This window comes from Oryx dammah, unplaced genomic scaffold (assembly GCF_014754425.2).
Source record: "Oryx dammah isolate SB20612 unplaced genomic scaffold, SCBI_Odam_1.1 HiC_scaffold_23, whole genome shotgun sequence".
NCBI classification, from domain to species: Eukaryota; Metazoa; Chordata; class Mammalia; order Artiodactyla; family Bovidae; genus Oryx; species Oryx dammah.
In genome coordinates this window covers 48,196,761-48,224,566 of record NW_024070207.1, presented here as the reverse complement: position 1 = coordinate 48,224,566, position 27,806 = coordinate 48,196,761, and the positions used below count along the sequence as shown (strand labels likewise).

Here is a 27,806-nt window from a genome sequence, read left to right as displayed (position 1 = left end):
AGTACAATGTGATGAACCTCCATCCATAGTTCTTCAGGCACTCTGTCAGATCTAATCCCTTGAGTCTGTTCATCACCTCTACTTTATAATCATAAGGGATTGGATTTAGGCCATACCTGAATGTTTTAATGGTTTTCCCTACTTTCTTCAATTTATGTCTGAATTTCACAATTGAGATTTCATGATCTGAGTCACAGTCAGCTCCAGGTCTTGATTTTGCTGACTGTATAGAACTTCTCCATCTTTGACTACAAAGAATGTAATCAATCTGATTTCGGTATTGGCCATCTGGTGATGTCCATGTTAGAGTTGTCTCTTGTGTTTGTGTTTGCTATGACCAGTGTGTTCTCTTGGAAAAACTCTGTTAGTCTTTACCCTGATTCATTTTGCACTCCAAGGCCAAACTTGCCTGTTTTTCCAGGTATCTTTTGACTTCCTACTTTTGCATTCCAGTTCCCTATGATGAAAAACACATCTTTTGTGTGTGTGTGTGTGTTAGTTCTAGAAGGTTGTGTAAGTCTTCACAGAATTGTTAAACTTCAGCTTTTTGGCATCAGTGGTTGGGGCATAGACTTGGATTACTATGATATTGAATGGTTTGCCTTGGAAACGAACAGAGATCATTCTTTCATTTTTGAGATTGCACCCAAGTACTGCATTCTGGATTCTTGTTTTTGTTTTTTTTTTCTTATTATGAGGCCTACTCCATTTCTTCTAAGGGATTCTTGCCCATAGTAGTAGATATAATGGTCATCTGAATTAAATTCGCCCATTCCCATCCATATTAGTTCATTGATTCTTAAGATGTTACCATCTCCTGCTTGATCCTGTCTAATTTACCTTGGCTCATGGACCTAACGTTCCAAGTTCCTATGCAATATTGTTCTTCTCAGCATCCGACATTACTCAGTAACGTGGCACAGTATAAAACAAGATAGGCCTGTAGCATGTATTTGTGTTTAATTTTATTACATAATATGACAAAATGACTTTTACTTGTAGTGTTCACATCATTTAAATTTAGTGTAATTATTGAAAGCCTTGGGTTTCAGCCAACTATGTTGTTGTATAGTTTCCCTTTGTACTATTTATTCTTTATTTCATTTTCTGTTTTCTGTGCTTTCCTTGGACAGATTTTTATGATTTCGTTTTCTCTCCACTGTTGAGTTTTTAACTCCTCCTCTCTGCTTTTTTTTTTTTTTCAATCCATATTTTGGTTCCTTTTAAGATACAACATATCATTTTAAATGTACTACTGTCTAACTTTAAGTATGTAACTTCAATATTGTGAAAAGACCTGAAAATAGTATATTTTCATTTTTTGTCATTTCTGTAGGACTTTGTAAAAATGAAAAAAAGTTATTTTATATTTAACACATATTTAGTATTTTTAAAAGTCTTCATTTTTGTAGATAAAAATTTTTGTCTATCATTTTCCTTTAGACTGAAGCACTTCCTTTAACATTTCATGTAATCCAAACATGATAGCATTGAATTCTATTGCTCAAAATAACATGCTAGAAAAATTAAGACACTAAAAATGTCTTTATTTTCCTTCATTTTGAAACATATTATTGTTAAGGAATTCTAGGTTGATAGATTTTTTTTTCTTTCAGTAGTTTTAAGATGTTGCTCTACTTGCTCCTGTCTTCATAAGTTTGATGAGAAGTTTATTGTCATTTTTATCAGTGTTCCTCTGTATATGATGAGTCATTCAGCATTGGTTGTTTTAAATTTTTCTCTTTTTCACTGTTTTTCAGTAATTTGATTACTGAAATTTAATCAGTAGTGTGGTGTCTTTAGGTTTATTTTCCTTGGCATTTGTTATATTTCTTAGATCTGTGAGTTCATAGTTTTTTTAAATTTGGAAAATATCCAGCCATTATTCCAACTTGTCTGACAGTTCACTGATGCTCTGTGCATATTTAGCTTTCATTCTTTTTTTCTCTATGTGCCTCAATTTGGATAAATTCTTTATGTGCCTCAATTTCAAATTTATCCAAATTTAGCACAGCAAGACTATTGCTATATCTTCAAACCCACTGATATTTTCTTCTACACAGTCTAACTTGCTAATAATCACATTCAGTGTATTTTTCATTTCAGGTATTTTTATCTCTATAAGTTTCATGTGACAGTTTTTTCTCCCTTCATCATGCTCCTGTTTCTTTCTACCCACTTGAATATATGAAGCATATATGCATATATACACACACATACACATACACACAAGCACGCATGTATTAATTGTTTTGACATATCTCTCAGCTAGTTATATTATTTCTGAATTTTGAATTTGTTTTTCTATTGATTAATATTTCCTTTGTGGCTCAGAGAGTAAAGAATCTGCCTGCAGTGCAGGAGACCAAGTTTGATCCCTGGGTCAGGAAGTTCCCCTGGAGAAGGAAATGGCAACCCACTCCAGTGTTCTTGCCTGGAGAATTCCATGGACAGAGGAGCCTGGCAGGGTGCAGTCCATGGGGTCATAAAAAGTCACATACAACTGAGTGACTAACACATAAACACATCTGCATGCTTGGGGAATTTTATCTGCTTAAATACTGATTTGTTGTAAGTTTTAAATTGTGTTGAGTTTATTTTGGATTACAGTTGAGTTACTTAGAATCAGATTGTTTCAAGGCTTGCTTTCAACTTTGTTAGGTGTGATTCATAGCAACTTTTAATCTAGAGCTAATCTAGATTCACTACTAAGGTGATGCCATTCTGAGAATTCAACCTATGACCCATATATTATTAAGTTTTTCTTTTCTGATTTGTGGAAGGATGAAATATTCCTCATTGTGAGTGAACTTTAGTAACTGGTCTCTTTACTGCTCTTTGCTTGTTCTATTCAAGACCTCAGGTAATTTTCTCTCATGTATGTGCACATCCAACTTACTTGGTGACTCAGATCATAAAGAATCTGTCTGCAGTGCAGTAGACATGGGTTCAATCTGTGGTCAGGAAGATCCTCTGGAGAAGGAAATGGAAAACAACTTCAGTATTCTTGCCTGGGAAATCCCATGGACAGAGGAGCCTGGTGACCTACAGTCCACGGGTTTGCAAAGAGTCGGACACAACTTAGCAACTAAACAACAATGACAGTGCATAGATCACTACTCAGCCAAGACATAAATGTTCTTCTTGCCCTATCTCCAGAATCCTTTCATTCTCTTTATGCAGCTCCCTATTCTCCAGTGATATGTCCCAAAAATTGTCACCCCATTGGTCTTCCCAGGTTCTTAATTTATATCTTCTTAGATCAGCAAGACTGCAGTCCCTGTTTGGGGTCCCACTCCTGGAGATGTGGCCTAGAATCTGCTCCTAGGAAATAAATTGGTGAAATAATAGTGTTATCTTGTTGTCCTCCTGTCAGGTATCACATTCCTGACTGTCTGTTGTCCAGTGCCTGAAAATCTTTGTTTCATTTATTTTTTATATTTTCCTATTGCTTAAAATAAGAGGATCAGTCTGAATCTTGTTAGTCCATTTTGACTGACATTTACTTTGAAACGATCTCTCTGGCTGTTGTGTTGAGAGTAGACTAAAGGGAAGAAGGAGCGCAGCAGAGAGAACAATCAGGAGGCTGTTATGTAGAAGACCAGACTAGAGAAGATAATGGCTTAGATCTGGGTGGCAGAGGTGAAGGTTGAAATTACTGGTCATAAACTGGATATCCTTTGAAGGTAGAAATGATAGGATTTCCTTACTGAGTGAGTGTGAGTTGTGAAAGATAGAAAGGAACCAAGAAAAAATAAAATATTTCTTTAATATTTATTTTCTGATTTACGTCATGATTATTAGTTTACTTGAATTTTCTAGCTCTTTTAAACTAGTCACTTATTTTCTTAGAAAATTTTCCATTAGATTGGAATTTTTAAATGTATTAGCATAGAGGTATGAAATAATTTTTACTTCCTTAAATTTCCAACTCTGTAATTATACCCACTTTTTCATTTCTAAAAATGTATAATAATTTTTTTCTTTCTCTTATTCTCAACTGGATTTCCAGGGCTGTGACTCTTTTAACTCACATCTGTTACACAGTATGTAAAAGTTATTAGCCACACTAGAATGAGGAGTCCACAACATGACATGGAAAATTCCTTCAGAGTTATATAGAGAGTAAAAGTATGTCCTATGAATGTATAGATTCATTCTAGAAGTATTTTTGACTTGGCTCTATATCCAGACTTTTGGAATAGAAAATAAGAAAAACATAAATCTTACACATGCATGGCACTTCATAGTTTATTCAATGAACAGTCACATTATTTTCTTTGAGTATCTTAACAACACCATGAAAAACATTTTCCTCAGTATCCTACAGAATAGAAACTTATACTCAGAATGATAAATTCTTTTGAGATAATATATCTAATAAATGGCAAAACCTATAATATTTTTCTGCCAATAGCCTTCTGCTTTCTGTGTAAGGGAGTATGTATATGTTGATTTGTGTGACTGTATATATAGATGTTTATAGTTATTTATAATTTTCTTGTGTCTTGCCATTAAAATATGGACTGGGATTATATTTCATAGAATCAGAGTAAGGATGATAATAAAAAATCTCTGATGTTGTACAAAATAATTTTCATTTATTAAGCTGTTTGGAAATTTCTACTCTATTTTTTAAAATTATCTATTATAAAATCTTTTTTGAATGTTAAGTTTTAATTAAGTAGAATGCAACTATTTGTTATAAAGTTGGAGTAATTTGAATTAATAATCTAAACCATTGTACATCTCTGTTTTATATGTTCATTTCCCCATGGATATGAATGGGAATATTTGTGAGTGAAATGAAAAGAACACAAATTATTTTGAAGCATATTGGAGTAAAATTTGATTCTAAAGACAGAGAATAGTGAGAAGGAAAAGAAGGAAAGACATGTTTGATTTTATCAGGTCCCTATGTACATTTATTCTTATTGAGTGTTGTGAAATAGTAATCTTAGAACATGACATGGTAGCATGCATCCACAGATGAGGTAGTAAGTCAAATTAGAAAGATCCATTTTGAAAATTATCTTTTAAAATGATAGCAGTCTTGTATTCTAAGGGACAATTTGGTTTTCATGCTTGTGTTCAGATTGTTGCAGTTCAGAGTTGCCACATGTGACTAATTCAATAGAAAATTTAATTTATGAAAAATTGCTCTATACCAGACAGATAGTGCTCCCTTTTCAGCCATCTCATAGAGAATTTTATGCTATCACAAGGTATCAAACAATAAAATCATTTTATTGTAATTTGGAAAAGACACCTGACACTTGAATCTGTGAGTCAGAGAATGCAATTTGCAGAGAATGAAGCATTTTATAGCATTTTAAAGATAAAGAAAATAAAGCATTTTAAATTCTGATATATTCTCTTTGCCAATCTAAGACTATTTCCAAAAGTAAAGCACCAGACTCTCATTTCACATTGTGCCACGTACATCTGGTTATGTATAGTTAACATGAAGAGAACAAAATGACCTAAAATTCTTTGTATTTCAGACAGAGAAATCATCGAGGTCCTCTTAATTGAAAATCTTTGCTTGCTTTGTTTATAACTCTCCAGAACAGTACATAAGACACTCTCACTTGTACATTCAGTAGCTAGAAGCCGGTATATTATATGAACCAGCAAGGGGAGGTGGGTTTACATTGAGATAAGCATCAGGACACATTAACTATTCTCACTGAGATGATTACATTAGATAAATAATAGGGAATAGTTGACTTCATTAGCAATGTGTCACAGCTAGAGTGATGATGATAGGTGACAGTTCTCACAAAATTTGATAAGGCAAATTTCTATTATAAGCATATTCCTAGAAACACACACACATCACTTTAAAATAAAAGGTACATGTGTTGAAAATAATTTACTGAAAATAAAAACTTTTTTATTAAAGAAAAAAAAATCCAAATTTACTTAGCTCCGCCTGTTCTTTTTGCCAATAACTCTACCAGCTGGCCTGTGGGAGATGTTTGCAAAAATGTTTGCATTTCCCTTATGTCCCCTCCAAACCTTTGTTTTCACCACAATAATGAAAGGAACAAATGTTCACATTTTCCAAAGGTTTACCATTTTCAAGAAAAACACACAAGCTCATCTGAAATAAATGAGAGTTCACTTAGCATAGGTAGCCAAATACAAACAGATGTTTAACTTTTGTGAATTAACTTTTTTGTTTGTTTCTGGGCTTGATGCTACTTAGAAGCATGCATTTTGTTTTTAGACAAGGATTGAGTCTTGATATCAGAATACTGTGTCATGAAAGGGATGATTAAGCAGCCATATCCTGACTTATCCTAAAGGTAGTGCACTTCATGATGTTTGAGAGTTTAAGAACAAATTCTGTGTCCTCTCAATAGCTGTAGAAAGAACAGCCTAGAATCTACTCATTTGCCACTAACACCTTTTGTGACCTTGAGTAATGATCTTCCCTCTATAGATTTTAGTTTCCTGTGTGTATTACTTTATGTAAATCTAAAGCCTCCATTTGTGTCTTAATCCTCATGGGGAAAATATTAACTGCTTAAAATTAATTAGAAGTAAAATCTTAATACATGAATTCATCTTTATTCTCTTTATCAATATGTGCAACAACTTTATTGCATGGTTTGCAAGAAGTTTAAATAAAGGTCCCAGTGAGAGAGATGATGCCCCTGGGAAAAGGAGGCAGCTTGAGTGCTATAAGCAGAAGCTTTGGAGCCAGACTGCTGGGTGCAAGTCGCAGTCTCTTCTACTTCCCCTCTGTGTGAAAAGGAGGAAGTCCCTTAAATCCTCTGGAAGCTCAGGACATTTCAGTTTTTTCATCGGTAACTTGAATATTGTGATAGTACCTACTGCATATGGTGGTTGTAAGAGTTAGATGAGGGAATAGTTACTATAAGTAATAATTTCTTAGAAGAGGTAGCTCTAATTTCTCTGCAAAACTATTTTATATGCCAAGAAATTAGAAATCACATAGAGAATTATGAGGAAAAGATATGCTTCAAAGTTAGTGATAAGAAGTGCAGTCATGTTAGGTCCACTATCATCCAACAACACTATATTTTTACCATCATCTAATGACCTTCCCTTGTGGTTCAGAGGTAAAGAATTCACCTGCCAATGCAAGAGACACAGGAGATATGGGTTCAGTCCCTGGGTGGGGAAGATTTCCTGTAGTAGGAAATGGCAACCCACTCCAGTATTCTTGCTTGAGAAACCCCATGGACAGAGGAACTTGGCAGGCTACAGTCCATGGGGTAGCAAAGAGTCAGATGTGAATGCACATGCACAAACACACATTAGATATATAGATGTATCTCCCAGGGAAGATCCCCTGGAGAAGGGAAAGCCTACCCACTCCAGTATTCTGGCCTGGAGAATTCCATGTACTGTATATAGTTCATGGGGTCACAAAAAGTCAGACACGATTGAGCAACTTTCACTTTACTCACAGTGGTTCTGTTCCTATGGCAAGCCCTGACTAATACAGGGGCCGAGACTGTTATCACAACTGTCCTCCTGGCACAGACATTGTTTTCTCTACTAAAAAAATAAAATAGAGAGGGCAAGAGAGAAACAATAGATAACATATGGATCTATTTGCAGCTGGTGTTGATTTGATGGCAGTGATGCACTTTATTCAAGGATGGGGGAAAGGCTGGCAGCCTTTGGTGAAGCCCTTCCCTATTTCTGGGTACCTAGAAGAGAGCTGCATGTAATCTTGCTCATGTTTCTTTTGCTTTTCAATTACTTTGTAAAAGAGGTAAAAAGGAAAATTCATCCTGGCATTTTAATCATTTTTCTGTAATTTATTTAAACATTATTTTATAGATTTGGTGCCTTATTTTACTAACTTTTTTTTGTCTTGGCACCGAATAGACTATATGGATCTTACCTTGTCTTCCTCTTGTGCCAGAGCCCTGAGAATCCAGACAGTATTCAACATAAATCCTCTAATTGTGAATGCCTCCTAGAAGGCAGCAGAATCACCAGACGTATCGGTACTGCCATTTCTTTCACTGCACAAACTGACCCACTATAAGCTCAGTTTTCACATAATCGGGAATAGTCTGTATGATTTGTTGTATACTGTACATATAGATTAGCTGTCAGGCCTTTCAAGGGAGAGTTCTCTTCAATTTTGACATAAACTGATATACCAAATGTAAACCTCAGTCCAAACATTTAAGTATGCAAGAAAAATTACCTTTCTTATTCCTCTCAAATCAACTCATTGCTGACATTGAGGCCATGTGCTTCTGGATTGGTATGAAATTCCATCTGAATTATTACTGCTCTCCTTTTGTAGACTAATAAGAGACTCTGCAAAACCTCAGAGTTTCCCAAGAAAATATTTATAACCACCACTACCACAAAAATTCACAAATATATAAAAATTAATTTGTGCCAAGAAATGTTGCATGTGGTTTTTTATATTAATATGAGGGGATTTAACTCAGGTCTGTTACACTATGTTATGGGCTGAGTTGTGTCCCCTTCCCCTGCAAATTCCTATGTTGATGCCCTAACACTAGATACTTCAGAATGTGAGTGTATTTGGAGATAGGGCCTCTAAAGTTAGTTAAGATAAAATGAGCTCACAAAACTGGGCCCTACTCCAACATGACTTGTGTCCTTATAATAAGAAGAGATTAGGACACAGACACATATAGGGAAGACCATGCAAAGATTCACATAGAAGATGGCCATCAACACACCAAGGACAGAGGCCTCAAAAGAAACCAAGCTTACTAACACCTTGACCAGAACTTCTAGTCTCCAGAACTATGAAAAATAACTTTCTGTAGTTTCAGCTTCACAGTCTGTGGTATTCTGTAATAGTAGTCCCAGCAAACATGCTCCAAAGCCTATGACCTGCCATTTATTACTCTTAATCCTTTTCTCACCCTTAATCTTTTATATATAAAAAAGCTCCTTATAATTTATTTTGATAATGATGACAAAGATTCAAAGAGATTTTTTGCATTATTTTAAAAAATAAAGTCTTTATTTTGGAATAATTTTAGATTTACAGAAAATAATACAAAAATCAGTACAATTTCCTTATCCCATGCACCCCTCATGTTAATATCTTACATTATTGTGGTGCATTTGTAAAAACTAAGAAACCAACATTATTACTAACTAAACTTCCAGATGTCATCTGTATTTCACCAGTTTGTCCACTAATGTCCTTTTTCTATTTTTCTGTTCCAGGATTCAATCAAGGATAGCATATTTTTTTAGTCATCATATTTCCTTAAACTGCTCTTGGCTGTGATAGTTTCTCAGTCTTTTCTTATTTTCCTTGATATTGACAGTAAGGACTGGTCAAGTATTTTTAGAATGTTCTTCTGTTGGAATTTGTCTATTAATTTTCTTGTTATTAGACAGGAGTTAGTGGTTTTCAGAGGAATACCACAAAGTTAAAATGCCCTTTCTGTCACATCATATCAGGGGTCACATGGCATCAACATGACTCATCACTGGTGGTGTTATCCTTGATCACTTGCTCAAGATAGTTGCAATGGACTGAACATTTGTCCTTCCACAAAATTCATATGTTGAAACACAGAAGAAGGCTCTCACCAGAAGCCAACCACGTTTGCACTTTATTCTTGGACTCCTAACTTCCAGAACTGTGAGAAATAGATTTCTGTCATTTGTAAGTCAACTCTCTTACTATGGTTCTTGTTATAGCAACCCAAACTGAGTAAGACAGTAATTTTTGCTAGGTTTCTCCATTGTAACGTTACCATTTTCCCTTTTTTGTACTCTGTCCTTTGGAAGATCATCACTGAATCCAGCCCACACTCAATAGGGATTGGGGAATAAACTCCACCTCCAGGAGAGAATAGCATAGTGAAATGCTGATGAACCATGAAAGATGCCGGGATTCTTTGCCTCTGGAGGAGAAGAATTCAATCCAGGGCCAGAGATGAGGCTTGATCACTCAGAGTTTTTGTGTAATAGAGTTTTATTAAAGTATAAAAGGGATACAGAAAGCTTCTGACATAGACATCAGAAGAGGGCAGAAAGAGTACCCCCTTGCTAGTGTGAGAAATGGAGTTATGAAAACAACAGAATGGGAAAGACTAGAGATCTCTTCAAGAAAATTAGAGATACCAAGGGAACAGTTAATGCAAAGATGGGCTCAATAAAGGACAGAAATGGTCTGGACCTAACAGAAGCAGAAGATATTAGGAAGAGGTGGCAAGAATACACAGAAGATCTGTACAAAAAAGATCTTCATGAACCAGATAATCATGATGATGTGATCACTAATCTAGAGCCAGATATCTTGGAAAGTGAAGTCAAGTGGGCCATGCCAGCAAATTTGGAAAACTCAGCAGTGGCTATAGGACTCGAAAAGGTCAGTTTTCATTCCAATCCCAAAGAAAGGCAATGCCAAAGAATGTTCAAACTACCACACAATTGCCCTCATTTCACATGATAGTAAAGTAATGCTCGAAATTCTCCAAGCCAGGCTTCAGCAATACATGAACCGTGAACTCCCTGATGTTCAAGCTGCTTTTAGAAAAGGCAGAGGAACCAGAGATCAAATTGCCAAAATCTGCTGGATCATGGAAAAAAGCAAGAGAGTTCCAGAAAACATCTATTTCTGCTTTATTGACTATGCCAAAGACTTTGACTCTGTGGATCACAATAAACTGTGGAAAATTCTGAAAGAGATGGGAATACCAGACCACCTGACCTGCCTCTTGAGAAATCTGTATGCAGGTCAGGAAGCAACAGAACTGGACATGGAACAACAGACTGGTTCCAAATAGGAAAGGAGTATGTCAGGCTGCATATTGTCACCTTGCTTATTTAACTTATATGCAGAGTACATCATGAGAAATGCTGGACTGGAAGAAACACAAGCTGGAATCAAGATTGCAGGGAGAAATATCAATAACCTCAGATATACAGATGACACCACCCTTATGGCAGAAAGTGTAGAGGAGCTAAAAAGCTTCTTGATGAAAGTGAAAGAGGAGAGTGAAAAAGTTGGCTTAAAGCTCAACATTCAGAAAACAAAGATCATGGCATCCAGCCCCATCACTTCATGAGAAATAGATGGGGAAACAGTGGAAACAGTGTCAGACTTTATTTTGGGGGGCTCCAAAATCACTGCAGATGGTGACTGCAGCCATGAAATTAAAAGACACTTATTCCTTGGAAGAAAAGTTATGACCAACCTAGATAGCATATTCAAAAGCAGAGACATTACTTTACCGACTGAAGTCCGTCTAGTCAAGGCTATGGTTTTTCCTGTGGTCATGTATGGATGTGAGAGTTGGACTGTGAAGAAGGCTGAGCACCAAAGAATTGATGCTTTTGAGCTGTGGTGTTGGAGAAGACCTCTTGAGAGTCCCTTGGACTGCAAGGAGATCCAACCAGTCCATTCTGAAGGAGATCCACCCTGGGATTTCTTTGGAAGGAATGATGCTAAAGCTGAAACCCCAGTACTTTGGCCACCTCATGCGAAGAGTTGACTCATTAGAAAAGACTTTGATGTTGGGAGGGATTGGGGTCAGGAGGAGAAGGGGATGACCGAGGATGAGATGGCTGGATGGCATCACTGACTCGATGGACGTGAGTCTGAGTGAACTCCGGGAGATGGTGATGAACAGGGAGGCCTGGCATGCTGCGATTCATGGGGTTGCAAAGAGTCAGACACGACTGAGTGACTGAACGACTGAACTGAACTGAACTGATACCTTTTAATTAGTTATTGCAATGAATCAAAAGAATGTCTCAAGTTTGTGAAAATTTTACCAGACCCACTCCCACAATTTACATTTTAGGATAACAAGATTAGAATTTAACAATAGAAAGATCCTACCAGACCCACTCCCATAATATACATTCTAAAATATCAGGATTAGTCAGGAGGTTTTCAGGAAGGAGAAAATGTCCTCAAGCAGGATAGATTGCTGTTGTATAATCCTTAGTACAGAGTTTAAACTGAGTTGTGTAATTGACTAGGACTAAGGAATGCAGACAAAAAGTGTTTCCTTTCCTCCTCCTTGAGAACTCCAAACCCCTTTCTCCTTGGGGACCCCCGGACTTATCAACCCTCCTAGGAATTGACTCTCTCAATAGGCATATACTATTTGGATCACCTTTCCATTGAACACCTGTCTGCTATCACATTGGTCCCAGTTCTATCACCTTCTTCTTTCTTTTTACTGACCTACTATAATCTCATAGCCTCCAGAATGAGAGCCACAATCACAGAACGCTAACCAAAATGATCTCATGGATCAGACCTAGTGTAACTTAATGAAATTAAGAGCCATGCAATGCAGAGCCACCTAAGATGGACGGGTCATGGAGAGTTCTGACAAATTGAGATCTGAGTCATGGTTGAGGATTCTGACAAAATTTGGTTTGGGTATTAGTGGAGAGTTCTGACAGAACATGGTCCACTGGAGAAAGGAATGACAAAACACTACAATATTCTTGCTTCGAGAACCCCATAAACAGCATGAAAAGGCAAAAAGATGACATGGGAAGACGACCACCTACTGGGGAAGAACAGAGAAATAGTTCCAGAAACAATGAAGACAATGGGCCAAAGCAGAAACGACACTCAGTTTTGGATGTGCCTGGTGGTGAAAGTAACGTCTAATGTTGTAAAGAACAATGCTGCATAGGAACTTGGAATGTTAGGTCTATGGTTAGGTCTATGTTAGGTCAAGGTAAATTGGGCGTGGTCAAGCAGGAGATGGCAACAGTGAACATCAACACTTTAGGAATCAGTGAGCAAAAATGAATGGGAATGGTCGAATTTAATTCAGATGACCATTATATCTACTACTGTGAGCAAGAATCCCTTAGAAGAAATGGAGTAGACCTCATAATCAACAAAAGAGTCTAATATGCAGTACTTAGGTGCAGTCTCAGAAATGACAGAATGATCTCTGTTCGTTTCCAAGGCAAACCATTCAATATCACAGTAATCCAACTCTCTGTCCCAACCACTGATGGTGAAGATTAACAAATCTGTGAAGACTTACATGGCCTTCTAGAACTAACACACAGACACACACGTACACAGAGACACAGACACACACACACACACATGATGCCCTTTTCATCATAGGGGATGGAATGCAAAGGTAGGAAATCAAGAGATATCTGGAGTAACAGGCAACTTTGGCCTTGGAGTACAAAATGAAGCATGGCAAAGGCTAGCAGAGTTTTGCCAAGAGAATACACTGGTCGTACATAGCAAACACCCTCTTCCAACCACAAAAGAGACGATTCTACACATGGACATTAACAGATGGCCAATACAGAAATCAGATTGATTATATTCTTTGTAGCCAAAGGTGGAGAAGCTCTATACAGTCAGAAAAATCAAGACCTCGAACTGACTGTGGCTAGATCATGAAGTTCTTATTGCAAAACTCAGACTTAAATTGAAGAAAGCAGGGAAAACCACTAGCCCATTCAAGTATGACCTAAATCAAATCCTTTATGATTATACTGTGTAGGTGACAAATAGACTTAAGAGATTAGATCTTATAAAGTGCCTGAAAAGCTATGGACAGGGGTCCATAACATTGTACAGCAGGCAGTGACCAAAACCATCCTAAAGAAAAAGAAATGCAAGAAGGCTCAAATGTTGTCTGAAGAGGCCTTTAAAAAGCATAGAAAAGAAGAGAAATGAAAGGCAAAGGAGAAAGGGAAAGATATATCCAACTGAGTTCCAGAGAATACCAAAGATAAGAAAGCTTTCTTAAGTGAACAATGCAAAGAAACAAGAAAACAAAAGACTGGGAAAGAGTAGAGATCTTGTTTAAAAAAAAATAGTGATACTGAGGGAACATTTCAGGCAAAGATGTGCACAATAAAGAACAGAAATGGCAAGGATTTAACAGAAGCAGAAGAAATAAGAAGAGGTAGCAAGAATACACAGAACTATACAAAAAAAGGACTTAATGACCCAGACAACCATGATGGTGTGATCACTCACCTAGAGCGAGACATTCTGGAGTGTGAAGTCATTTGGACCTTACGAGGCATTACTATTAACAAAGCTAGTGGAGGTGATGGAATTCCAGCTGAGCTATTTCAAATCCTAAAAGATGATGCTGTTAAAGTGCTGTAATGACTATGCCAGCAAACTTGGAAAAATCAGCAGTGGCCACAGGACTGGAAACGGTCACTTTTCATTCCAATCTCAAAGAAAGACAAGATCAAAGAATGTTGAAGCTATCACACAATTGCACTCATTTTGTGTGCTAGTAAGGTAATGCTCAAAATCCTTCAAGCTAGGTTTCAACAGTACTTGAACTGAGAAATTGCAGATGTACAAGCTGGATTTAGAAAAACAGAGGAATCAGAGATCATATTGCCAACATTCATTCAATCATAGAAAAAGCAAGGGAATTCCAAAAAAAATAAATAAATAAAAACAAACATCTACTTCTGCTTTGTTGAGTACACCAAAAACCTTTGGCAGTGTGGATCACAACAAACTGTGGAAAATTCTTAAAGAGCTGGAAATACCAGACCATTTTACTTGCATGCTGAGAAATCTGCATGCAGGTCAACAAACAACAGTTAGAAGTGGACATGGAACAACAGACTGATTCCAAATAGGAAAAGGAGTATGTCAAAGCTGTACATTGTCACCCTGCTTATTTAACTTATATGCAGAGTACATCATGAGAAACGCTGGACTGGAAGAAGCACAAGCTGGAATCAAGATTGCTGGGCTAAATATCAATAACCTCAGATATGCAGATGAGACCACCCTTATGGCAGAAAATGAACAACTGAAGAGCCTCTTGATGAAAGTGAAAGAGGAGAGCGAAAAAGTTGGCTTAAAGCTCAACATTCAGAAAGCGAAGATCATGGCATCCGGTCCCGACACTTTATGGCAAATAGATGGGGAAACAGTGTTAAACTTTATCTTCTGGGGCTCCAAAATCACTGCAGATGGTGATTGCAGCCGTGAAATTAAAAGACACTTACTCCTTGGAAGGAAAGTTAGGACCAACTTAGATAGCATATTGAAAAGCAGAGACATTACTTTGCCAACAAAGGTCGGTCTAGTTAAGGCTATGGTTTTTCCAGTAGTCATGTATGGATGTGAGAATTGGACTGTGAAGAAAGCTGAGCACCGAAGAATTGATGTTTTTGAACTGTGGTGTTGGAGAAGACTCTTGAGAGTCCCTTGGGCTGCAAGGAGATCCAACCAGTCCATCCTAAAGGAGATCAGTCCTGGGTGTTCTTTGGAAGGAATGAGGTTAAAGCTGACACTCCAGTACTTTGGCCACCTCAAGTGAAGAGTTGACTCATTGGAAAAGACTCTGATGCTGGGAGGGATTGGGGACAGGAGGAGAAGGGGACAACAGAGGATGAGATGGCTGGATGGCATCACTGACTTGATGGACGTGAGTCTGAGTGAACTCCGGGAGTTGGTGATGGACAGGGAGGCCTGGCATGCTGCAGTTCATGAGGTCGCAAAAAGTCAGACACAACTAAGCAACTGAACTGAACTGAACTGAAATGAAGTTCTAATACATGCCACAAGCTGGATGAACCTTGAAAGCATTATGTTAAGTCAAACAAACCAGCCATGACATGACAGCTATTATATGATTCTACTTACATAGGAGAAACCTATAATAGGAAAATTCATAGGGACAGAAAGTAGATTAGAGGTTACCAGTGGTTGGAGGTAAGAGAAGATGGGGGGGTTACTGCTTAATGGTTGTAGAGTTTTTGTTTGAGATAAGAAATAAGTAGTATTGAGTTTGCACTGTGAATGCAATTAATGCCACTGAAATGTACACTTAAAAGTGATTAAAAGGAATATAAATTGGTACAACCACTATTGAAAAACTGACAAATTTCAGAAAAAAGAAACTTTCAAACCAACGTCCCTCATAAATATAGACATAAAATGTCTAATTTCTATGAACAAATAGGTAACAACACATAAAAAGTTTAATGAACCATGAATAAGTAGGATTTAATTACAAGAATTCACAGTTGGTTTAACATTTAAAAACTAATCACTATAATTCATCATATTCAGAGAACAAAACAAACCACATAGTCATTTTCCTAAGTACAAAGAAAATACAGGCATATCTTATTTTATTACACTTCAGTTTGTTGTGCTTTGTAGATATTACCTCTTTCCAAATTGAAGGTCTGTGGCAACCCTGTGTAAAGCAAGTCTTGCTCACATCATGTTTCTGTGTCACATTTTGGAAATTATCACGATATCTCTTTTTTTTTTTTTGCTATTATTATACATGTGATGATCTGTGATGAGTGATTCTAATGTTACTATTACTCACTGAAGTCTCAGATGATAGCTAACATTTTTTAGAAAGAAGGTATTTTTTTAATTTAAGTATATACATTTTTTGACCTAATGTTATTGCACAGTTAACAGACTACAGTACAGTGTAAACATAACTTTTATATGCACAGGGAAAAACTGAAAATTCATGTGAGTAGCTTTATTGTGATATTCACTTTATTATAGTGGTCTAGAACTGAACCTGCAAAATTTCTGAGGATTGTCTGTATTAAACACAATTAAAAATCATTCATGGTAAAGTGTGTTTACTACATCAGCAGCCTCAGATATGTGGATAATACCACCCTAATGGCAGAAAGTGAAGAGGAACTAAAGAGCCTCTTGATGGCGGTGAAGGAAGAGAGTGAAAGAGCTGCTTAAAACTCTATATTAAAAAAAAAAAAACAAAACTAAGATCATGGCATCCAGTCCCATCACTTCATGGCAATAGAAGGAGAAAACATGGAAGCAGTGACAGATTTCCTCTTCTTGGGCTCTAACATCACTGCAGATGGTATCTGCAGCCATGCAATTAGAAGATGATTGTTTCTTGGCAGAAAAGCTATGACAAACCTAGACAGTGTGTTATACAGCAGACATCACTCAGCTGACAAACGTCCATATAGTAAATAAAGGCTATGGTCTTTTCAGTAGTCATGTACGGTTGTGAGAGCTGGACTGTAAAGAAGGTGGAGTGCTGAAGAATTGATACCTAACTGTGGTGCTGGAGAAGACTCCTCAGAGTCCCTTGGACAGCAAGGAGATCAAACCAGTCAATCTTAAGGGACATCAACCCTGAATATTCATGGGAAGGACTGATGCCAAAGCTTAAAATTCAGTATTTTGATCATCTGATGCGAACAGCTGACCCATTGGAAAAGTCTCTGATGCTGGGAAAGATTGAGGACAAAAATAGATGAGGGCATCAGAGAATGAGATGGTTGGACAGCATCACTGATGCAATGGACATGAGCTCGCACAAACTTTGGGAGATGGTGAGGGACTGGGAGGACTGGTGTGCTGCAGTCCATAGGGACACAAAGAGTTGGACATGACTGGGTGACAAGTCTGTTACCAAAATAGGTTTAGTAGGTATTACCTTCTTCAACTGATGAAGGACATCTATGAATAACTTAAAGAAAATATCATATTTATTGGTGAAAAATAGTCTTTCTATTTTATTCTGGTAAGACAAAGAAACTCCTATATGGCTTTATTTCACAGGAGGTCAAGAAAACACACTTTTGTTAAAAGCAGATTGAAGACTCCAAGACCAGTTGTGAATTGCTTGTCCTTTCCTCTTCATCATATATAAACTTCATTTTTTTATTAATGTAAACATGCATATATATAAATCACACACACACACATAAACACAAACATATAATCAATAATCAGACGGCAATATTATTTGAAGTAGTCAATGTTTAGCTTTAAAATATATTTAACCATATAAGAAGCACATTATACATGAAGGCATAAACCACATTAAATTTTCCATATTTATTGGTGATTTACAAAAACAAAAATAGAGCAGTCTAAATAAGTAAAAACTTTACTTGATGACCTTTGCTTTATTTATCTCTATGAATTTTAATGTTTTGAAATGTTTCCAGGTGACTAAAATTTTCTTATTAACTAAGTAAATATAATGCTAGTTTTAGGTTTAAAGTCACTTGATGAACTTGAAAATTATATTTAAGTTGACACAATAGAACAACACAAACGTTATTAATATTGAAAATATTTCTGAGATGACATTTACAAATTCACATCAACAACGAAAATAGAAATTGCCTGAGCGCCATAAAAATTAATCATTGATTTAGAAAGATTTAGCTGCAAAGCAGAAATAGAGACACAGATGTAGAGAACAAATGTATGGTTACCAAGGACAGAAGGAGAAATGGCTTTGATTTCCTCAAGCCTATAGTTGAGTTCTCAATTTTTCTACATCATATAAATGCCTCCTAAATTTATATGTCCAGTCTGATTCCTCTCTATCTCTTGAATTCTAAGCACTCATTTCTAATAATTCAGTTGACTTTTCTACTAGAATTTCCTTTTTTTAGCAATAACAAAACTTAGAGTTTAATATTTCTAAAACTGAACAACATTGGGATGACCGTATATCCTGGTTTATCACTGTTGATTATTTTCAGTGGTTTGCTCAGTATCAAATATGCTTTTGTTTGGATGAAAAAGTTACCCAAAAGAACATTGTTCTATTTTGAGGTTTCTAAATTGATTTCCTACTCTTAAGGTAATTCAGTTTACCATATCCTTTATTTCTTCCTCTCACAAAGAAACACAATTTTTAATCTGTTTAATGGCATTAAAGACAATTTTTACAATCCTGTTATATTGTAATGGTTTTAATTATTTGATGAGTTCTATTAAATACAAGGGAATAATTTATTTTTTGATAGCTCGTTATTTCTTCTAACTTTGCAAGGATTTATACAGTTTTCCTATGCTGTAAAATAGTAACTAACAAACTGTTGTTCAACTGATTTTGATAAATTGCTCTTAAAAGAGTTTATGTAGAAAAATTACATTTAAGATTCCTGAGACTGAGGAGTCTACAGTTGTATTAGACTCAGTGGTTCTTTTTCCAGCTTCATTGAAATCTGAAGTATAACATTGTACAAGTGTAAAATGTATAACATGATAATTTTATAAATATATATGAAAGTGAAAGAGTTAGTTGCTCAGTTGTGCCTGATTCTTTGAGACCCCATGGACTTTATTCCGCCAGGCTCTACTTTCCATGGGATTCTGCAGGTAAGAATACTGGGTTGGTTGCCATTTCCTTTTCCAGGGGATCTTCCCAATCCAGGAATTGAACTCACGTCTCTTATGTCTCCTGCATTGGCAGGCCGGTTCTTTACCACTACTGACACCCTGGAAGCAGATTGTTTACTGAACGTTTATTGTATTCCTTTGGTCGTGTCATGTTTCCCAGATTCCTCATGATCCTTACAACCTTATGTAGGTGTCTGAGCGTTTGAAGAACGAGTCACCTAAGGACTGACTTTGGTGAGGAAAGAAATTCTGCAAGTTGGTGTATGCTGGAGCCTGCTGTGATTCAAGTCTAGTGGTGTGGTGTGCCACGTGCCATGATATGGGGAGGTGCTGGACCCAGGGAGGTGTGGTGTCTTATTGACTCAGGCACTCAGGATCTTACATCAACAAGTTGCGATCCTTGGTGAGAACTGTGGAGAGTCTACAGTGGCTCCAAGGGCTAATGGGGTCCTTATCAGTGCTCCCAGGTCCAGCAACTAGGAGTCAAGGTAGATGGTGGTGGAGGCTGCAGCTGATCGTGTGCACATGCTTTTCCGTAGAGGCTGCCTGCAGGTGCCTGTGTGGTGGCAGGGGACATTTGCAGACTCTCATGTGGTAGCATGGGCCAGGGCAAGCACTGGGGGCGAGGGTCAACTAGTGATGACTGAATAGTGTGGGAATTTACTTGAATTTCTAATAGACATTTTAAATGTACCTGACATTTTGATTTCCTATGTGAAACCCACTTGACTTTAAGTTTTCCCCATCTCTACTGATGACAATTTTATCCTCTTAGTTATTCAGACCAAAAACTCTGGAATCATCTGTTAAAAGGTGAAATTTTTCCACTATAGACTTAGGTTCAGTATTTGGGGATATGTGAATTTAACTGAAATTGACAGCTTGACAGGAGAAATAAACCAAAATTTATTCATATACATATGGCAATACACAGTTGAAGTATTCATAACTAACTCAGTAGACCTAAGTTAATAGAGGAAATGGAGCAGGGAGAAAAGGCTTCTACGGAAAGATCAAATGACTTCTTAAGGAAAAACAAATGGGCTTTTCAAGGAAAAAGTGGGATAAGATACTTTGCAATAATATATGTTTATACAGGGATATGTGGTCTTCTCTGTTTTTTTCCCTGTAAGAAAAAGTTACTCTAAAAGAAAGATTTACATTATTTAATTCTCTCTTTAGAGAATTATGCTACTCCAAAAAGGGATACAGTCTCACTCCCAGAAGTTTCTGCCTTTAGTCAGATAATCTCTAGAAATTTCCAGATAAACTCTGGAAAGTCTTCTTTCTGTATCTATTGAATCACAAATATCTGGAGTTAAAATAATCTTCATAATAACCCTAGGTGTCCAAGTGGTCCCCACAAACATAACTCTTTTTGTTTTTTTTTCTAGCACATTCCATATGTAATCTATCAGCAAACCATGCTTAGTTTATCTTCAAAATGTATCCAGAAGCTGACAGAGGCTCACTGGGAAAACTCTGCCCACAAAAACATTATCTTTCTTCCTAACAATTCCACCTTATCCTGCCCTTGCCCTGTCCACCTCCTGCAAGTGTATGCTCCATCCCTAAATCAGAAGTTATTTTTAAAACACCAGTCAGATCATGTCCCTTATGATCTTCCAGTGGTCCCCCATCTTACTCTGAGTAAAATCCAAACACCTTATAAGGTCCTACTTGGCCTTACATGATCTTACCACAGACTTTACCAGACTGACCTCATGTCTCACCATACTTCTATATTAATTTAATTATACAGCTTTCCTTGTTGTGGTCTAGTCACTTGCTCTTTCCTGTGCTCTAAATGCTCTACTGCCAGGTGGAATGCTTCTTTCACTTATTTTCTTCAGGTTTTTGATAGACTGTACAGCATATTTTTCACACAAGAGAAAGATAAAATGATCCATTACACACACACACACACACACATATGTATATGTATACCTTCAAAAATGAATAAGAAAAAAAAAATCCTGGAAACAGCCCAATAGGGAAGTGAGTAAAGCTATGAGCAGAAAATAGAGATTTTTTTTTTTTAAGTAAAAGATATAACAATATGTTCCACCTTTCTTGTAAAGGTCTATTAATTGGCAAAATTTTAAAATTTAAATAATCTGAAAATTAAACATTCTGCATCAATTTAATCAAATAATAGAGATCTCTTTATACTTACATGTTCACGGGAGAACAAAATGTGAAATACGAATTTCTCTTAAGACTTCAGTGCAAAACAAACAAACAAAGACTTCAGTGCCCATCGGTTTTGTTCATCATATCGTGTTGCTCTGGGCTTTTTTTATCCAATAGTATGAGATAGCAGGGCTCTTTTGATGAATGCAGTTTGGGATTAGATTGGGCTTTGTGCCCTTTGTGATTAGTTCTCAGGCCTACCATTTTGCTAGGAAGAGAATTTATCAATTTTTATTTGTTTGACGTTTACACCACACATACTTTGTAAAGAACTTGTGGAAACTTATAATCAAATATTTAAAGCAACTAAAAAATCAATTTTTTTAAGCAGAGAAAGAAAGGTCAGAATTATATTAAAGTAAGGGATACAAAATTGCACTTATTTTAAACTTGATCATTCAGTTTATCTCTAGGCTTCCTGAAAGCCAAGGCAGCAGAAGAAATGCATTTTTAAAGCAGAAACAGAATTCCCTGGAAATTTTGTCTACCCTGTGGAATTAAGAGTCTCAATTGTAATAATGGAAAGAAAAATGCTTTACACAATGTGAAGTGCCATACGAATATAAAGAATGGATATGACTGAGTGCGAAAATTCTTAAACCATCTTTTTTGGGGCAAATACTAAATGAACCTTCTTTTGGCTATGAATTACCATTGATGAACCTAATACAATAGAGGAAATATTTCTGTAGTCTCTTGGGCTCATTCTTTTAGTTACTCACCAGACTGCCTTTGCAGACATGCTCTTTCAATCAGTAATGATATGTTCAATTATATCAGGGAGTAATTTGCATGCTAAATTAAAAAAAGATCTTGAGAAAAACATCAGTGATTTGTATAGCCATTTAAATGAATCTAATTTATGGATAAAGTTTGTCAAGTTTAAAATTTAGTGATTGTCCTCAAATCATTTTTATTGACACTTAAAATTCTTATACCACATAATTAATATCCTGGTGCCTGTGACTTTGTTTGTGGTTGGTATGCTTAGATATGTTGGCACCACTTGAGATTATTCATTATGAAATTCAGTCAGTAGAAGAGGCAAGCCAGTTAGATCTTGACTTGATTGTTAGTCATTCTCTTCTTTCAACGAGAGGCTCCCAAGAGGTGTTTTACCGTTTAGGAAAAATGATATTAAACGATGACTGAAGCAGTTAAGAGCTTTTCTTTAAACTGTCTACAATCTCATTAGAAAAGTTTGCCTGAATAGGAAAGTTTCTGGAAAAGAATGGATGTTTATACTTCCTTCACTCTCATTAACCACCTGTGCAAGACCTTGAGCAAGGACGGTAATAATTCTGTGACTCAGTTTCCTCCTACATAAAACTGTGACAATAATAATTCTACCTTAAAGAATTGTTGTGAATGTTAAATGAGGTAATACCTATAATGGGCCTAGGATCATTCCTAGCTGCAAGTGTTCAATAAATATTAGCTAGGAATGCTAGCAGTATCACATAAGTCAGAACACCGCAGGCCAGACTACAGGAGCCCTCTCTCTCTCAGGCCAGGTGGTTGGAAATGCCCTTTTATCAGCTTTGTGTGAGAACAGTTTCTCCAAAGGAAGGCTGCCAGATAAACTGGTACCTGAGTTGCTTTGCAGAATCTTACTGCAGAAAGAGTGAAACAAGTCAGGGAAGTTTCTTATTTTTTTTTACTTTTAAAATTTATTTTTAATTGGAGGAAGATTGCTTTACAATGTTGTGTAGGCTTCTGCCATAAAACAATGCCAATCAGCCACAATTATTCACATATACCCTCCACCTTGAGTTTCCCTCCCATCTCCCATCCCCTCTCTAGGTCATCAGAGAGCACCAAGCTGGGCTCCCTGTGTTACTCAGCACCTTCTCACCAGCTATCTGTTTCACACATAGTAGTGTATATATGTCTATTCTACTTTGCCCATTTGTCCCACTCACTCCCTTATCCACTGTGTCCACAAGTTTGTCCTCTATGTCTGATTCTCCATTCTTTCCCTGAAAATAGATTCATCAATACCATTTTTCTAAATTCCATATAGTGTTAATATACAATATTTGTGTTTATCTTTCTGACTTACTTCCCTCTGTGTAACAGGCTCTAGGTTCATCTATCTCACTAGAACTGACTCAAATTCATTCTTTTTTTATGGCTGAGTAAACTAAAAGACGTTTACTCCTTGGAAAGAAAGTTATGACCAAACTAGACAGCATATTAAAAAGCAGAGATTACTTTGTCAACAAAGGTCCATCTAGTCAAGGTTATGGTTTTTCCAGTGGTCAACTGTGGATGTAAGAGTTGGACTATAAAGAAAGCTGAATGCCAAAGAATTGATGTTTTTGAACTGTGGTGTTGGAGAAGACTCTTGAGAATCCCTTGGACTGCAAGGAGATCCAACCAGTCCATCCTAAAGGAGATCAGTCCTGGGTGTTCATTGGAAGGACTGATGTTGAAGCTGAAACTTCAATATTTGGCGACCTGGTGCAAAGAGCTGACTCATTTGAAAAGACCCTGATGTTGGGAAGGATTGAGGGCAGGAGGAGAAGGGGACGGCAGAGGATGAGATGGTTGGTTGGCATCACCAACTCAATGGACATGGGTTTGGGTGGACTCTGGGGGTTGGTGATGGACAGGGAAGCCTGGCCTGCTGCAGTTCATGAGGTGGCAAAGAGACATGACTGAGTGACTGAACTGAACTGAATATTCCATTGTATCATCTAGGTTGCTTCCATGTCCTAGTTATTGTAAATAGTACTGCTAAGAACATTGGGGGTATATGTATCTTTTTTAATTTATGGTTTTCTCAAGGTATATGCCCAGTAGTGGAATTGTTGAATCATATGGTAGTTTTATTCCTAGTTTTTTAAGGAATCTCCATACTGTTCTCCATAATGGCTCTGTCAATGTACATTTCCACCAAAAGTGCAAGAGAATTCTCTTTACTCCACATCCAGAGAGGTTTCTTAAAGACAGAGAAGAGACAAAAATCATTCTGGTCCACAAGGCACACATAGGACATAAAATGGAAGAGAAGAGTGTAGATGTTAAAAACCAGGCAGAGATAGAGTGTATTGGGGAATGTATGAAAATTATGGGATTGTCCTCACTATTACTTTAGAAGTGTTTGGCTCTTTCTCTACTGTCACTTGTTAGTCCCAGGTCCTGGATAGGGTAGATTGGCTTAAAACTATAGGGATACATCTATTATTTTCTGATGGATGTTTTCCACATTTCCGTTTCATGGAAAAGCATCCAGAGACTTAGAAAATGCCAGAAAAAGGATAACTGATAGCACAGGTTTCTAAAAGAGGCAGGAATGAAGAGATTCCATGATCAGATAGAAAAACTGGTCTTTGAATAGTAGAGGAATTGCTCATGTTTCAAGATAATAATAAAAAATAATAATAAAGATGAGTGAACCTATAGGCCAGTTGTGAATGTAAGTGAGAACCTGAAGGACCTTATTCTGAATAGCCTCCATCTAAATAAAGTAAGCAGTGATGTCAGCTCCTGCTAGTGTTCTGGCAAGTAACTGGAGAGGTTTGGAGCAACAACTGTGGGGAATGTAGCAAAGTCAACATGAAATCAGAAAAAGGACGAGCAATTGATGAGTATCCAATGGAATTCACGATTTTCTCCAACTTGGTGTTTGCAGTGGTTTGCATTTATTTTCAGTTTTTTATATGGCTCATGCACAGATAAAAGTTGAGTAAATGGCTGTAGGAGTTTAAACTCCCAAGGAGAGGATAGAGGAAAATGCAGAGTAAAAAGTGAGAGTCCATAGAGGGGGAAAGTTTAAGAATAAAAATGTTAAGAGGGCTTAAAAATATTAATGACTTTTTTTTTTGGCTTTCACTGATTATTTTATATTACACTAATTTGGAAACTTAATTAGAATACTTAAGAAGAAGAATTGCAAAAGGAATTAGCTTTTCAGGTAGTGTATGTGCTGAGGTGTAACTTTCCCTTTAAAAAGGCAAGTGATTGAGATAGGCCATCTGGTTAAACTTATTTTTTTTTTTTCAATTAGAGTAAGAGTTAGTAAGTAGAATAATTGAACCAGCCTTGACAACAAATAGAGAATGATATATTAGTACTGTGAACAGAATTTGGATAGTGGAATTATTTTAACTTCAATAGATACTTTAGAAATATATTAAACAAGTTTCAGTGAACTCTTTCAACATTACATGTAAGACAACAGTCTTTCCAAAAGGTTTTATTGATTCTGTACCCCATTCTATCTTAATGGCTGCAGGTAATGAAAATGCATTTAAGACTTAGACCCTGGTGCTAGCAGTTGACAGTACAACTGGGAAGATAATATCAGTGTGCATGAAATATATCATGACCAACTGATATGTGACCTGTAATTAACAATACATGCATTAGATATTAAAGAATACCTTACATGTTCAAAATATTTATTTATTTTATATGTAAAATATTTCATTTCTTCACAATTTTTAGAGGTACCAATGTAGTTATTGTTGCTGAGAAATAAACTATTCACATCTTAATGGCATGAAACAACCATTTTACTATGTTCAAGAATTCTCTGGGTCAAAAATTTAGACTGGGTTTGGCCAGGCATTCCACATGCCTCATAATGTCTCTTATGTGGTTGCTATCATGTGTTATCTGGGACTTTAGTTTTATCAAGGCCTTGTTAGATTAGATGTCCAAAGTGGCTCTCATATGGCTGATAGCTTGATATTGGTTATTGGCTGGGATATCAGCTGGGGTTTATCAACTAAAAATATATGTAGCTTCTCCATGTGTCTTATATATCTTCACAGCGTGATGGCCTCAGGGTAGTCAAGTTCTAACATGACAGCTCAGGGTTCAAGTCCAAGTAAACCAACAGAAAGGGTGGAAACTTCAGGTTTTTATGACTTTGTGTTGAACATCACACAAAATCCTTTCTGCTCTACTCTCTGTTGAAGCAGTCACCAGCCTGCCTAGATTTAAGGGGAGGGACATAGACCTTATCTATTAAAGAGAAGAATGCCAAACAGTATGGGGCAATTTAAAAAGAAAACTACATGTCTACAAGAGACCCACCTCAAAACAAGTGACACATACAGAGTGAAAGTGAAGGGCTGGAAAAAGATATTCCATTCAAATAGAGACCAAAAGAAAGTAGGAGTAGCAATACTCATATCAGATAAAATAGACTTAAAACAAAGGCTGTGAAAAGAGACAACAAAGGCCACTACATAATGATCAAAGGATCAATCCAAGAAGAAGATATAACAATTATAAATATATATGCACCCAACACAGGAGCACCACAATATGTAAGACAAAGGCTAACAAGTATGAAAGGGGAAATTAACAATAACACAATAATAGTGGGAGAATTTAATACCCCACTCACACCTATGGACAGATCAACTAAACAAAAAATTAACAAGGAAACACAAACTTTAAATGATACAATAGACCAGTTACACCTAATTGATATCTATAGGACATTTCACCCCAAAACAATGAATTTCACCTTTTTCTGAAGTGCACACAGAACCTTCTCCAGAATAGATCACATCCTGGGCCATAAATCTAACCTTGGTAAATTCAAAAAAATTGAAATCATTCCAAGCATCTTTTCTGACCATAATACATTAAGATTAGATCTCAGTTACAGGAGAAAAACTATTAAAAATTCCAACATATGGAGGCTAAACAACATGCTGCTGAATAACCAACAAATCACAGAAGAAATCAAAAAAGAATCAAAACATGCATAGAAACGAATGAAAATGAAAACACAACAACCCAAAACCTGTGGGACACTGTAAAAGCAGTGCTAAGGGGAAAGTTCATAGCAATACAGGCATACCTTAAGAAACAAGAAAAAAGTCAAAAGCACCTAGAAAAGGAAGAAATGGATAACCTCAGGGTTAGTAGAAGGAAAAAATCTTAAAAATTAGGGCAGAAATAAATGCAAAAGAAACAAAGGAGATCATAGCAAAAATCAATAAAGATAAAAGCTGGTTCTTTGAAAGGATAAATAAAATTGACAAATGATTAGCCAGACTCATCAAGAAACAAAGGGAGAAAAATCAAATCAATAAAATTAGAAATGAAAATGGAGAAATCACAACAGACAACACAGAAATACAAAGGATCATAAGAGACTCGTATCAGCAATTATATGCTAATAAAATGGACAACTTGGAAGAAATGGACAAATTCTTAGAAAAGTACAACTTCCCAAAACTGAACCAGGAAAAAATAGAAAATCTGAACAGACCCATCACAAGCATGGAAATTGAAACTGTAATCAGAAATCTTCCAGCAAACAAAAGCCCAGGTCCAGACAGCTTCACAGCTGAATTCTACCAAAAATTTAGAGAAGAGCTAACACCTATCCTACTCAAACTCTTCCAGAAAATTGCAGAGGAAGGTAAACTTCCAAACACATTCTGAGGCCACCATCACCCTAATGCCAAAACCTAACAAAGATGTCACAACAAAAGAAAACTACAGGCCAATATCA

At 36.5% G+C, this 27,806-nt stretch overlaps 1 long non-coding RNA gene across 1 annotated transcript; it reads left to right on the top strand.

Annotated features, from left to right (window-relative positions):
- The first annotated feature begins 985 nt into the window (after positions 1 to 985).
- LOC120881761 lies at positions 986 to 13,638 on the top strand. Its single transcript, XR_005725333.1, has 3 exons — positions 986 to 998; positions 1,627 to 1,628; positions 13,544 to 13,638. It is a non-coding gene; the product is annotated as an uncharacterized LOC120881761 (long non-coding RNA).
- The last annotated feature ends 14,168 nt before the right edge of the window (positions 13,639 to 27,806 follow it).